Below are 14399 nucleotides of genomic sequence, written 5' to 3' on the forward strand. Positions count from 1 at the left end.
GGAGTTTACATTTCTGGAGTGGGGAGGGTGACATGGTTAAATAATAGTTATTGGTTTTGAAAGGGCACAAGGACATGAGTGAAAAGGCCCCAACCGCTCCTATTACCATTTCTTCCCTGAGCACAAGTGGTGCACAGAAAGGGAGGGTTCCAGCAAGATACTACAAGAGATGAGCCCAAGCCACCACATCTGAAGTCCCCTGAAGTTCAGAGGAGTTCAGATCCTGGGTCTGGCACAGACCCATTACCTAAGTTCCCACCGAAGGAGCACATTTAGTGTATAAACACTGTGCCACAGCCTCCAGACCAGTTATCGGTGTGGCTGGAATAGAAACGCACTGTGCAGTATGGGTGTGACCCTGGAAGGATGTGTCTCTCTCCCCTGGCTTGCTTTTTCTTTTTCTCAAAATTCTATTGCTTTCACTTCAAGAAACTGGCCAGAAACCTGTTTTTTCTCAACCCCCCCAACCTGCAAATATGTATAAACATGTGAGACAGCTGGATACAAGGTGAACCAAGGTTGCTCTCAATCCAATATTCGAGCGAACCTTCAAGTGCCCTTGGCTTTAGCTTACTAAATGTCTCATGACATTTGCAGAGTAAGTCATGCTGCCTGGCCTTAAGTTACCAAACACTGTAAACCTAGAAGGCATAACAGGAAGTGGCCTTTATCCTGCAGCATATGGCACCTTGCTACTGTTTTCAGTTGCCGTCTGTGAATGAGCTGCAGACAGACTAATGATACAATCCAAACTCTGTCATTCCACAGATGTGCATTTAAATCACACTTGCCCCTGAGAACTGAACTTAGCCCATACCGAGGTTCAGTTCAGGCACAAGTGACTATCTAGCCGAGACCTACCAATGCTTTAGCAGAGTAAAATGCTAGAATAAGCTTTGAAATAATGCCAAATACCTGTCCTGAACCTGCAAGTTAGGGTTGCCAATCAATTATTTACCCCTTCTTCCATGCTAGAGTATCCTTTCTCTGGAGGATCTCATTTATCACAGTGGGTTTTTTGCCATTACTATCACACATTGTAAAAGTCAGATCGCCCACTGGGGAGGTTTATGGTGCACTAACATACTTTAAATACAGTAGCAGTAACTAAAAATGACTGAACGGATTTCAACCATTTTCTCTATTAAACCTGGCGTGGTAGTGTATAGTGTACTGCTTTCGCTGGGTCTTCACATAGACCTCAGTGGTGACTGGATCGTGCCTCTTGTGGTTACCACTGATAAAACCTCACTCCATGTGATGTGCATGGAGCCATCAGGCTTAGCAGGTTGTGTAAGACAAACACAGGGCAGATATAGCTGTGTGACAACGTTAAGGAGAATACCACCTGTCCACACCGCTACCTACTTTGTTTTATTTAAAATATATGTGTGTGGGCCTCATAACTTCCCTTGGAATTTCAGCATGAGGTTTGAACTGATAGCCTGACATGAGATAATTGTCTCTATCTTGCTTGACCTAGCATGAGCTGGTGAAGAGACTGGGATTCTCATTATGGGTACCAATGCCAATAATTAATAGGGTTTTGCATCTTTTCAGGCAAGGGTCTTGCAGCACTTTACACACATTCGTAATTTCGCACAAAACCGTGTCAGACAGGTTAGAATTATATTAAATTTGCAAGTTGGAACACTAAGCCACAAGTAACTTGCCCAAGTACACACAATCAGTCAGGGTGGGAACCCAGGAGTCCTGGCTACTCCTGTTGTATTTAAATAAGCCTGTGGGTTTGATAAAGGAGATATGTTGCTACAAGTCTACTTACTTAAAAACTTATTTTAATCTTTGGTATCACAATAAGGTCCGATCTTGCAGACATATATGTGCTTAACTTTAATCACATGAGTAGAATCCTAGAATCATAGGGTTAAAAGAGACCACAGGTGTCACCTAGTCTAACTCCCTTCCAAGATGCAGGAGTAGTCCCATGAAACACAGTATAACCAATTCTTGCAATTTTATTGTGAGTCTTGTGATATTTGGAATTTTTCCTTAAAGCCCCAGCTCTTGGAGTCATGTGGCCACATGAGAGGCTGAGCTTTTATTTTAAAAAATATTAAGTTTCTAATCCTCATGTTTCTGGCAAAAAGCTTGAAAATGTGACGCCCAAGGGCTCAAAAAAGTATTCATGTTCTTAAAGTTAAGCATGTGCCCAAGTCTTTGCAGATCAAGGCCTTTGGACAACAGGAGTGGTGCTGAGATCTGGACTGGGCTTCTGCAAAGGGCTGAATTTTACCCATTATAATATAGAATTTTGTTTTTTCAGGTTGCACTTGATTTCAAACTCAGATCACTTTCTGAGCCAACTGAAGGACTGATACCTTGATGTTTTAGTCCCATCAGTGTAGAGCAACAGTGCCATCTATTGGTAAAGTGCATATTGGCTAATTGATGTGAGCATGTGATGGTTTGCAGGGCCATACGCAAGCCAAGCGGGCTCAGCACAAGTCATGCATCCAGGGATCATCAGACAGCAGCATCGTTAATGAAATCCCTCTGAGCTAGAAGAGTCTTGATAAATACATGAAGCATTAAGCATCCTACTTTGCTTTTGAGTCCCAAGATTATCAAACCAGGACAATTTTAAAGAATGAGAATTAATAAATATGAGTGAGATTGCAGTGGTCACTGAAGCACATCCAGCAACAAGCTGCATCATAAAAGCCATCGAAAAACAACCTTAAAAGGAATCCAGAATAAGATAGTCCCCTTCAAAGGAATGAAACACGTCACGTCTGGGATTCCTATACCCACAACCACATTTTGACCTGTAACTCAATAATGCGTGCTATAGGTCACATGTGTAACTCCTGTTAATGATGGTATGATGGGTGTGCATCTCAACAGCAAAACTGAACCCATATATTCCAAATGCAGGTTAGACATGCATGCAAATGTATTCTTCATTAACACTGTCCTATCTATTTGCCTGGAAACTTGGACATCAATCATTTATAAATATTAAACATTTATGATGACTGAAACATTGATGATTATTATCTGCAGTATGTATAAAACCAAAGCTTACACGTGGGGAGAAATGCCCAGCTTAGGAACCATCAAAATACACAAGTAGAGCCCTATGAAACTTGCATGAAGAAATTCATTCCAAACCTGTGAGTAAAGAGGGCTGGGCTCCCTGCTGCACAGGTCTGAGCTAATGCAATGACTGAGTAAAATTAGAGTGTATAACCAGAAAACCCCAAAGAATCTTATCATGCCGGCTGACTGGACAGGACATCTTTTCAAAATAATCTGCTTACAAATGAAATATGCAAAAAAAACTTCCAGGAGGTGCTAGTTGCGGTTGGGACTACCCAGTAGCAAAGTATTTGCTTTTACAAGATAAATTCACTGCAAATTTTCATCCATTTTCTTTTCACTTTAACAGTGCAAACAGCATCCATGTGTCACTGCTGTTTAACGGTGGCTTGGTATAGACCCTCAAGATTCCAGGCCTGTGTTGAACTCATTCCATGAAAGCAGCAGAGCCAGGATTTTTCTATCCTCAGTCATGATGATTGCAGTGGGTAAGATTCCCATTGGCTTCACTGGGCTTTGAATCAGGCCTTCTGATGCTACCTAATGTCAGCAAGAGTGGCAAAATCAGGCCATGATCAAGCAGCCCGCAGCCAACCTTGAATGAACTCTTATTTCAGTCGCATTCCTCAAAGCTCAAATAATCTATGATGCAATATTCCAGAGAACACGGTACTGATACTCCAGTGACTTGTGTTTCGCTGTGATACAGAATGAGTGACCAATATCGAGACAATTCCCGGCAGTTCCAAAGTACATGAAGGAGATTCCCAGCTGAACGCAGGGCTGCTGCCAGCATCTGTCAGCACAGTACCTTTCCCTCTTTCTCCTTTGCCCCTGGGTTCAGTCCAGTTCTGTTGCAATTTTAGGCCCAGATCCTGCTAACTCTGACGTGTGTGAGTCGTTCTGGGCACACGAGCGAAGTTAAGTATGTGCATAAGAGTTTGCAAGGCCAGGGTCTTATACGACAGCCGTAATCAATGTGCTGAGGTAGGATAGGCACATATAAAAGATATCATGGACTCCTACCCCACTAATGATCATACCGTCATCTTTCATGCTATGGGGGAAACAGGGATAGCGTATGTACTTGCTTTTGGTTACATTTGGAAAACAAAATATTTAAGTCATCATGAAACACATGTCCTCACCTTACTGTGTCTAACACAACCACCTCACTCCCACCCCTCCAGAAATTATAAAGCCTTTATTCATTCAACAGAAAAAAGTTACTGATGATGTAATTTCATCATTGATTTTTCAGCAGGTAACGCAGCTAATATTTTGACAAATGACATGGGAAAAAAAGAGAGAAATAAGAAATCTCATAAACTTTTGAAAAAGGAATTGCAAGGCATTCTATGTGTAAACGGAATGGACAGTCTGGAGATAATATTAGAGATAATGGAACTGATTCTGGTTTGAATGGCATTTGCTTAGGATAGTTAAGTCCCAAGCAGACTTTGAAGAGCTACAAAAGGATCTCACAAAAGTAGTTGACTGGGCAACAAAATGGCAGATGAAATTCAGTGTTGATAAATGCAAAGTAATACACATTGGAAGACATAATCCCAACTATACGTATAAAATGATAGGATCTAAATTAGCCATTACCGCTCAAGAGATCTTGGAGTCATTATGGATAGTTCTCTGAGTCATCCACTCAGTGTGCAGCGGCAGTGAAAAAGTGAACAGAATGTTGGGCATCATTAAGAAAGGGATAGATAATAAGACAGAAAATATCATATTGCCTCTGTATAAATCCACGGTACACTCACATCTTGATTACTGCGTGCAGATGTGGTCACACCATCTCAAAAAAGGATATACATGTATTGGAATTGGAAAAGGTTCAGAAAAGGGCAACAAAAATGATTAGAGGTATGAAACGGCTTCTGTATGAGGAGAGATTAATAACACTGGGACTTTTCAGCTTGGAAAAGGGACAACTAAAGGGGGATATGATAGAGGTCTATAAAATCGTGACTGGTGTGGAGAAAGTAAATATGGAAGTATTATTTATCCCTTCTCACAACACAAGAACTAGGGTTCACCAAATGAAATTAATAGGCAACAGGTTTAAAACTAACAAAAGGAAGTATTTTTTCATATAACACACAGTCAACCTGTGGAACTCCTTGCCAGAGGATGTTGTGAAGGCCAAGACTATAACAGGGTTAAAAAAAGAACCCCATAAGTTCATGGAGGATAGGTCCATCAATGGCTATTAGCCAGGATGGGCAGGGATGGTGTCCCTAGCCTCTGTTTGCCAGAAGCTGGGAATGGGTGACAGGGGGTTGGATCACTTCATGATTACCTGTTTTTTTGTTCCCTCTGGGGCACCTGCTATTGGCCACTGTCAAAAGACAGGCTAATGGGCTAGAAGGACCTTTGGTCTTACCCAGTATGGCCATTCCTATGTTCTTACATTTTTATCTGTCTTACTAGAGCAATGAATTCAGTGGGAGATGAGGGTGACAGGATATGCAGGGTAACCTTTGTAGCTTACTTTTACAGACAGATATATGAGCATAGAAACATTCACTTATTTGCAGGGTTAATTAAAGAAAAATACACAGCACAAACTCTCACTCTTCTCACAATGAGGATTTGAACTTTGCAGGAAGAAAAAACTTTTACAACAAAAAAGTCCCCAAATTTTTTGGAAAGAAAAAAGACAAGAATAGAAAGTCTACAGATAGAGATGGGCTCAAAACAGATTCATGAAGCTAAATACCCTGAATTCTGAGGACTCTGAAAAGCAGATCCAAGTTTTGCAGCCTGAACCCATCACTATTAACTGAGGTCTTAGTATTTATCCTATCTCACAGGATGCTGTGTGAAATTATTAATGTGTGAATATCACCTTGAGGTATTTGAACAGAAATCTCTATATAATGCAAACTATTATTCATAAATAGAATAAGCAATAATAATTTTATTTGAGCTGATCAGAATTTTATGGCTTTCCAGAGGTCATGGGTCTATTACAGGAGAAGGTAGGTGAGAGTCTGTGTCCTGCAGAGTGTAGGAAGTCAGAATAAATGATCATTATGGCCCCTTCTGACTTTAAAGTCTCTGAATCTATTGTCAGTGAAATTCCATATAGTCAAAATAAACGGTTTCAAAGCCGGACTGAATCACTGAGATGTGTCAGGTTCAACCAAGCTTTTGTCAAGAGGTTTTTTAGGTTCAGGGCCCTCTGGTCACTTCTGTCCAGAGAGAGAGAGAGAGAAATCAGAACCAGAACTCTGATCTTCCCAAGCAGAAAATGAACATTTCACACAATTACCTTCTGCGAAAACATTGAAAAGGTTTTGGCTTTGTTCCACTGTGGAATGAAAATATGCACATTGGTACAGCCTGTACTTTCTCAGGCCCCGACCTCCTCAGGCTAAGCTTTGTCTACTCTCTTTTGAGTCAGATATGGCACAATCCTTACAGCTGCTGTAACTTGGCTCCAAACTCACCTTGGGTATCAGTTTTGCCTGCTTGATTCAAATGTGAGCCTGCTTGCAGATTGCAACCAGCCTCCACTGGCCTGCAGAGAAAGCATCTAAAATAAAGTACAAATATCTTCTGTTTATGTCATTATCAACAAACATCACCCATAGGAGTGTAAATGGGTGGTCTGAGCTGGTAAATATCCATGGCAGCTTTGCCACGCTGTATCTGAGGACAAGGGGGAGAGGGAGGAATTTATCAAACGAAAACGTGGGCGATGATTTCTATTTTATTTTTATTTTTGAGGACAGTCCCATGCACTGAGTGGTCTCTCACGGGGACTATCGAAGAAAAACCTGGGAGAGTGAACTTATTAAGACATGGAAGCTCTCAGCTAGAGGGGAAGTGCAAAAGGTCAGGGCTGAACCAAGTATGATTCTTCTGATTATTGTGGGGCTTGAAAAATGCCTCCTGCTATTTGGTTCACAAAGGCTGAAAGGGAACTAATTATTTCAGGATGGTTTGAATGTTAGATTTAAAGTCTGTTAGGAAAAATGCCTCCTCCTCCCCCTTCTCTGGCTACAGAGGCCTCATTGCTACCCCACTTACCTGCCGCCTCACCCCTGCAACAAACCACAGCTGCATCCCCACATCCCAAAGATATGGTGGAAAGGAGCTCGTTTCAGGCAGATGTTGGAAAAACAGACAATAGCTTTATTCAGAAAAGATCAAGGCACTGCAGATATGCAATCATGGGACTGTATATTTAATTGGGAGCATAATAATAAAGATGCATAGGGCCAGATTGAGCTAGTAAGGCACAGTCCTGAGTGGGAAGGAGAAGGCATGAGGCTTCCCTGAGTTCCTGGGGAGCACAGCCTCTGGGCCATCTTAGCTGAGAGCAGCATGTAGTGCTAATGCAGGGTGGGGACATTCCTCCTGCTCCTTTAGGAGACGCTGAGGCTGTCAACAGACATAACAGATGCAACTGGTATACAGGAGGGGAGGGCTCTTTGCATTCTGTGCACAAGAACTGGCTGCAATTTGGGTTATAACGGTCCCTCTCCCTCATTTATTTTATAACAGCATCAGTAGGCGTGTTTCCCTGGTACGTCCGTCTCCCTTTGGAATGCCATTCCTCCTTACAGAAGGACAATGGAGCTTTGCACAGTGAAATCTGGCCCACACTTGAATCTCGGTGACACCAGAGAGACATGCAGCTAGTTAGGATTGATACACGCCTCTCAAAGCTAGCCCATTTCTTGCCTTGAAGGAGACCGGTGTCAGCCCAGATGAGCTGTGCAAACAAGAAGCTGGATTCTTTGGAGGGTGGGGGCTGACCGAGGAACCCTGATGCAGGCTGGCTGGCTCAGCACTAGCAGGGATTGTGCATGCCAGCTGGGAGGTTAAGGTGGTTAAGGAGGAAAAGGAGAGGATTTCAGGGAGAAGTCCAAAGAGAAACAAGCAATTGACATGAGGTTGTTAGTATGGCCAGGAAGTCTCCTTTTGGAAGCTATAAATATTCCTTGTAAGTCTCTGAAAAGAGCATCCAAAGGCGTATTTGCATAATAATAAAGATGCACAGTGTCTCTAGTCTGAGCATTACCATCATCTTATTAGGGGACACAGCCAGATTCTGCCCTCAAAAAGTGCACATGGAACTCCCACTGATTTGTGTCTGAGCAATACTGCCCAGCACACACACCCAGTGAGCCCGATGGAGCTCCCACCAGGGCAATCGCAAAGCTGTCTTTGATTTCAGTATGCCTGAAAAATAAGGCCACTTATTTAGATGGATTTAGATACCTAAATATAAGCACCCTGTGTTTGACAATGTTGCCCTAAATATTTAAATAAATATAACGTTCTCCTTCTTACTGAAAAACTTCAATCATTAACATGGAAAGAGTATTTTTAAAACTATTTTTTTCTGTTCCCTTTGATGCTTTTGTATTTCAAGAGGGGTGGACAGTCCAACCAGCCTGATCAATTTCACTGGGTTTCTAGTCACGTTGACTGGTGGTACAGTACAATCCATGCGTGGGGAGGTGGCAGGTCTGAGGCAGTGCTGTAGTGAGCTGAGATTCCACCACTGCAGTGACTCATTTTGTCTTTCCCCCTCTCACTTTTTGTTTGTTTGTTTGTTTAAATAAGAGTTAGTTTTTGGACCTCGTACTGAATATTATCTCTTAACCATATCTCTTCACATCAGCAGTGACTAAGCTCCCTTAAAGGCTTTAGTAAATATAACACACACCCTAAACTCATTGTTCAACCTTTACTGAAATAGGTGACCACTCACACAAATAGCCTCCTTTAAATCAATGGGACTACTTGAGTGAATAACTGCTTACCAATTTAAGAGTTGTACAGTCTAACCCAGAATGTAGGGTATGCAGCAGTGCAAACACTCATTTTTTTTAACCTATACTGTAAATTTGCTCTGCAAAGAAGCTTGCCAGTTTGCACAAGTAGCCACCATTTTGTGAGACAGAGTTGTTGCTGGATGTTACAAAGGAGACACACACTGTGCTCTCGCGCTCTCTCTCTCTCTTTCTCTCTCATTGAGGCTTTACTTTTGTTCTTTCTTGTTTTCCCTCAATCTGCTACAAGAGCCACACAGGCTGAAAAGGATAAGTGCATGGAAAACATATAACAAAGGAACAACTTGGGTGTTATTGAGGATTTTCTGTAGAATAGTCCTTTTATATATATATAAAAGGCTAGACCCTCCCAAGACCAGATGGGAGATTCCACAGAAGGTTGTGGAGAATAGCAGGGCTAAGATTCTGTGGGACTTCCAGATCCAGACGGAACATCGTGGTAATAGACAAGGACCAGAAGAAGCGTGGTGGATAGATTATAGCCGTGCCAAGCGACAGCAAACATCAAGGAAGAAGGAATATGAGAAGCTGGAGAAGTACCAGCGGGCCTGAAAGAGGAAGCTAGAGAGCGCTGCTGGGAAAGTGAAGCCAAATGGCCCAGTGGTGGTAGGACACTCGGGGCTGTGACTCCTAACGGGGTGAGTGGCTCAACAGGATCAGGAACAACAGCCACGAGCTCTCTTGCTAAGATACTGCGCAGAACCCTCAAACTCCCAGGCCTCTGGTAGAGGACCCGAGGTTGAGGAAGACACATACCACCCATAGGGGTGAGAGGGGAATTTTTATATATATATATATATATAACACACTGGGCAACTGTGATCACGTCCAGTCTAGTCCACATGTACCATTAGAGCCCATTACTTACACTAGATAGGCGAGTTATTCCTTCAGCTCATGCAGTAGAGGCCTGTGATTTTGGTGCTGAAGATCCTAGGTTCTATTCTCCGATGACCCAGGATATGGGGAGTTGTTGATAGATATAAGTAACATACTGGCTGGTTGAAGCCAATATTATTTGCTGTGAAGAAAATTCTCTAGGTGTATTCATCATACAGGGGAACTGCTCTTTATTGTTCATTTATTTTTACCATTTCTATTGGAGTTGCCCCTAACGTCCCCACCCTCATTGTGCGAGGCAGTGTGCAAACACCACAAAAGGCAAGTCCCTGGGCCGAAAGCTCCCAACCTGGGGTGGCCTATATACACTGACAGTGTTTGAAAAATATGTTTGGACAAGCCAGCCCAGTGTCTCAAATAAGAAGCGGGGACTGGTTGCATAAACATGTACGCTTCTGCCTCAGAGCTGTTCTTGGGTAAATATGTAATTTAGCTTGGTGCCTCAGACGATATTTTGGGTTTAATTTAAGGGGCTGTATATTTGGTTGAGTGGGTCTGGATGCCTGTCAGGTAAATATTCCAAACTGTGCATCTTTGACAGCCGATTTAGTAAAAGTTTGATTTAAATATAACATGGACCAGACTGTAGCTTTTAACTCATTGGCCACATTTGGGCTGGGGGATGCGTAAGGGGTCCTCAAGAAGGATACTGTTGGCGTTCTCCTGGGGCTCAGAGAAGTGCACCCTGGCCTGGCGGCCGACATCCGTTCGCTCATTGCAGCATATGCCCCTCCAACGCTCATGCAGTTCTACTAGCTGGCATGGAGGGTCATGGCCCCACCCTCCCCAAAGCACCTGCTTTAGGAAGACCACCATTGCTGCTTAATCAGTGCAGCGCCTGGACTCCCTTGTCAGACTGCATCAGCCCCAAGTGAAGGGGCTGATGCAGCACTGGTTATCCCTGATTGCTATTGGCCTGTTCCAGACTCCCTCTGCTAGCTGAGATAGGGGAACGTCTGCTCGTTTAGCTTAGTAGTTGGAGACTTGTGGGATTTTTTTGCATCCTGGTCTCCACTCCACCTGTAGGTGGCTAGCTGATGATAGACTGTCACGGATTGCCCTAGGTTCAGGCTGTGATCAGATGTCCATCAGCAACTGCATCTTTTAAAGGTTATCATTTGAAGCACATGTTCTGGGTATTTATGTACCACAGGGCCGCAGTTCTCAAACTTTAGTACCCCCAAGAACCTCTAAGCCCCTTGCTCAGCTCCAGGTCCTGCCTCACTCCATCCCTTCCCCCAAGGTCCCACCTCTTGCCGCCACCGCTCCATCCCTGCTCCTCCTCTCTCTGCTCCCTCCCCTGAGCGCACCTCCTCCCTCTCCTCCTCCTCCCTCCTAGCGCCTTCTGCAGGTGCCCGAACAGCTGTTCCCCGGCATGCCGGAGACACTGGGAAGGAGTGGGAGGGGAGGAGTTGATCAGTTGGGCCAACGGCCCCGAACATGATTCCGCCCCCTCCCCTAAGCATGCGCCATCCCCGCTCTTCCTCCCCCCTCCCAGCGCCTCCTGCATGCCGCTGAACAGCTGTTCCCTGGTGTGCAGGAGGCACTGGGAGGGAGGGAGAGGAGTTAAGGGAGGAAGGGGAGAAGTTGATCAGTGGGGCCCACGGACCCCCCTCACAGACCTCTAGGGGTCCGTGGTCCCCGGTTTGAGAAACACCGCCCTTGGTGATAGCTCTGTGCTGTGGTGCAGTATGAGTGATTTAAAAGCCTTTCTGAAACCCCCATGTTCTGTTTCGCCAGAAGGCTCCAAGTGCAGAGAACTCATTTCTGAAATGAGCTTTGTGCTGGCGAAAGCCTCAGGGGGGATGCAGGGATATAGATATTACCCTCCCTAGAGATGTCTTGGGAAAGGTGAAGAGATGATTGACATAGGCTGTTGGTCTCACAGACAGCCTGGAGAATGAGGAGAAAGATTAAACTGCAGAGCATTTCTGAGAGACCCAAAACTTACTAGGATCAATTTTTGCCTTCGCTTTTGTGGGTGAAACTCCCAATTTGAAGCCTGTGAGAGTTTCAACCCTGTAAGTTAGGGCAGTAATAGGCCTTCCTCCTTTGTCTGCTCAGCTGCAGCATTTGGACAGCAGAGAAAGAACCTTGTTTGGCCAGTCTGGAAAACTTTGGAATCTAACAGAGCTGACAAGTCGGCTTACCCAGCCTCATGCAGGGTTAACCAGCCTCATGCAGCTACCAGGTCTCTCACAGAACACAGTGTGCAGTCCTGGACCCAGTGACATCAGCGGGAATTTTGCCACTGCCATTGACTTCTGTGGGGCCAGGATTTCATGCAGAGTATTGGGAAAAGAGAAATGCTGACCCTGGAAATGGAGCCGATGTTTCTCTCAATATAAGCAATGGTCCATTTCTCTAAACTGCAGTGATACTTGGTGATCTTTGCAATGACTGGATCTATGTCAACATCAGTGAAGAGAAAGCTCTTAAACAGCGAAAGAACAGTTTCCCCTTTTCTCACAGACCCTACATTTATTTCAGCGTCCAACCTCAGGCCAAAGATTGGAGGATTATGAATGAGTCACTACCAGTGATGATTTATACACGGAGATGCACTGCACTCAGTATCTGTTGCTGCTGCCTCTGCAAAAAGCACAATGTGTCCTCACAGGGACAGCAGCAGAATTCATGGAAAAGCCCCAGCCTCAGGAGGACAAGGGACATTGAAGGGATCTAGCTTTCATAAATAGTGTTGGCGACAGAGACTTCTCTTACAGAATCAGAGGAGAAAACCAAACTCCATGTTGGCAGCTAGCAGCATTCTCTCAGGATCTTCTAATGGGAATATAGGGCCTAGGATCTGGAACTTCCAAAGATAGATCTTGAGGCATGAATGGATGTAAGGAGGCCACAAAAGAGGGGCATTTTTCCTAATGCATAAGTGGAACCGTGAGTAACTCTAAGCATGGGTGGGCAATGCCATGGAGTAGGCAGGGATTTAGGTCCAGCTCCTCAAAGGTAATTATCTGCCTACCTCCCATTGATTTCAAAGCACATTAGAGTCGATGGGAGTCTTTCCACTGCTTTCAGTGGGCTTTGGTAAAAGAGGTGCAACATCACATATACCATGCTGTGCATTTTTTTAATTTCCTCTGGGGGCGACACCTCATTATGTTCTTTGTTACAGTTTGTATTATCAGGCTCAGACTACCTAATAGCACCCACTCTGGGGAACGCTGTTTAGCGGTTAGACCAGCAGCTTGTAAGACAGAATTCCTGGGTTGGATTCCTAGCTCTACTGCCATGGTGGGTTGGGTTCAGGGATTTTGGTTTAGGGCCCAGTTCCACCCACACAATAGTGACCGAAGGAGGGAAACACTGCTTTTACTTGAAGGGAGACATGGGCTCAGAAATACAGAATAGCAGTTCTGCTTATCAGCCGTTTTCAGAGTTGATGAGTGTCAATGTGAGAAGGCCACAAACAATCCACCCCAGCACAGGCCCCCTAGGAATTGCTGCTAACAGAGATTGCCGAACCTCAAAACTACCCCCAGCTCATGGATTTAAACCCCATGTGAAGCCCAATCTTTTAAATGTATGTCTTACTTCAGGACTGTCTTTTTGTAAGGCTGGTGCACGGAAAGTACCCTGTCATAGCCTAGCAACAGGAGTGTTTGAGGTGGGAGTTGTTGTGACAACTGGGCCTACAATTTTACCTTAATGTGAGCTTAACTTCAAGAAGTGAGTGTAAGTTCATAGGATGTCACAGTAACCTAGAACAACAACTGGTAATGGGAAAAGGTACGAAAGGAAGACGAAAGACTGGGTTAGTACAAACAAAAACTCTCACAGATACAATTCAAGGACCATGTTAGGATCATGCCTGGGAAACAAGAAGAGTGCAAGACGTCCCCCCTTTCCCCCCCGCCCGCAAATCAATGAATGGGTATGGCGGATATTAGCTTTCTTGGGGAACAAAATAATGAGGGGATGGGCTGTTCCACCCACTGCTCCCTTTTGAGGTCTTTAAAGAAAGAGACTTAGGGGAGAAATATTGGCTACTGGAGCAGGCCTAACCCTCATGGCTGCCAGCCCTGCCCTCTCCTAGGCCTCATGCATCCCAGTCCTGAAAGTCGTTCTGACCAAAGACAGGGAGCCAGATGACATCTCCACCACCACTGGGTGAAATCTGATCACCACCTGGGACACCACTCCCCCCCGCCACCATGTTCCCTTTGCCTTCCCCGCCTTCTATCTCCTCTTTCCCATCTCTTTCCTTTTTCCTTCTGTCTAATAAAAGTCTAGCTTAGCCAACCAAGGCTGCATATTTTGCAACACATCTGTAGTCTTATGACCAGAAAGAGGCAGCTAAAAGCAATGCCCTGAACAGCCCGATGCAGATACAAATTTGCCAGGTCTCGGAATGCCGTGCCTGTGGTTTTAACACCAGTGAGGCTGCACATCAATGTTAACACAAGAGCCAGAAGGTGCATTTTCTCTCTTTGGTGTTCTTCTCTCTTCCCTTTCATATGTTTGTCTTCTTATGAAATGGGATCAGACCTTAACTACAACCATGCTCCAGCCCTCTTTACAACAAAAGAATGGTTATTACCAGCAAAAAGACTGTCAAACCGGGGGGGGGTTTCTTTTAAAAAATCTCTC

The sequence above is a fragment of the Chelonoidis abingdonii genome, chromosome 23 (assembly GCF_003597395.2).
Source record: "Chelonoidis abingdonii isolate Lonesome George chromosome 23, CheloAbing_2.0, whole genome shotgun sequence".
Taxonomy (NCBI): Eukaryota; Metazoa; Chordata; order Testudines; family Testudinidae; genus Chelonoidis; species Chelonoidis abingdonii.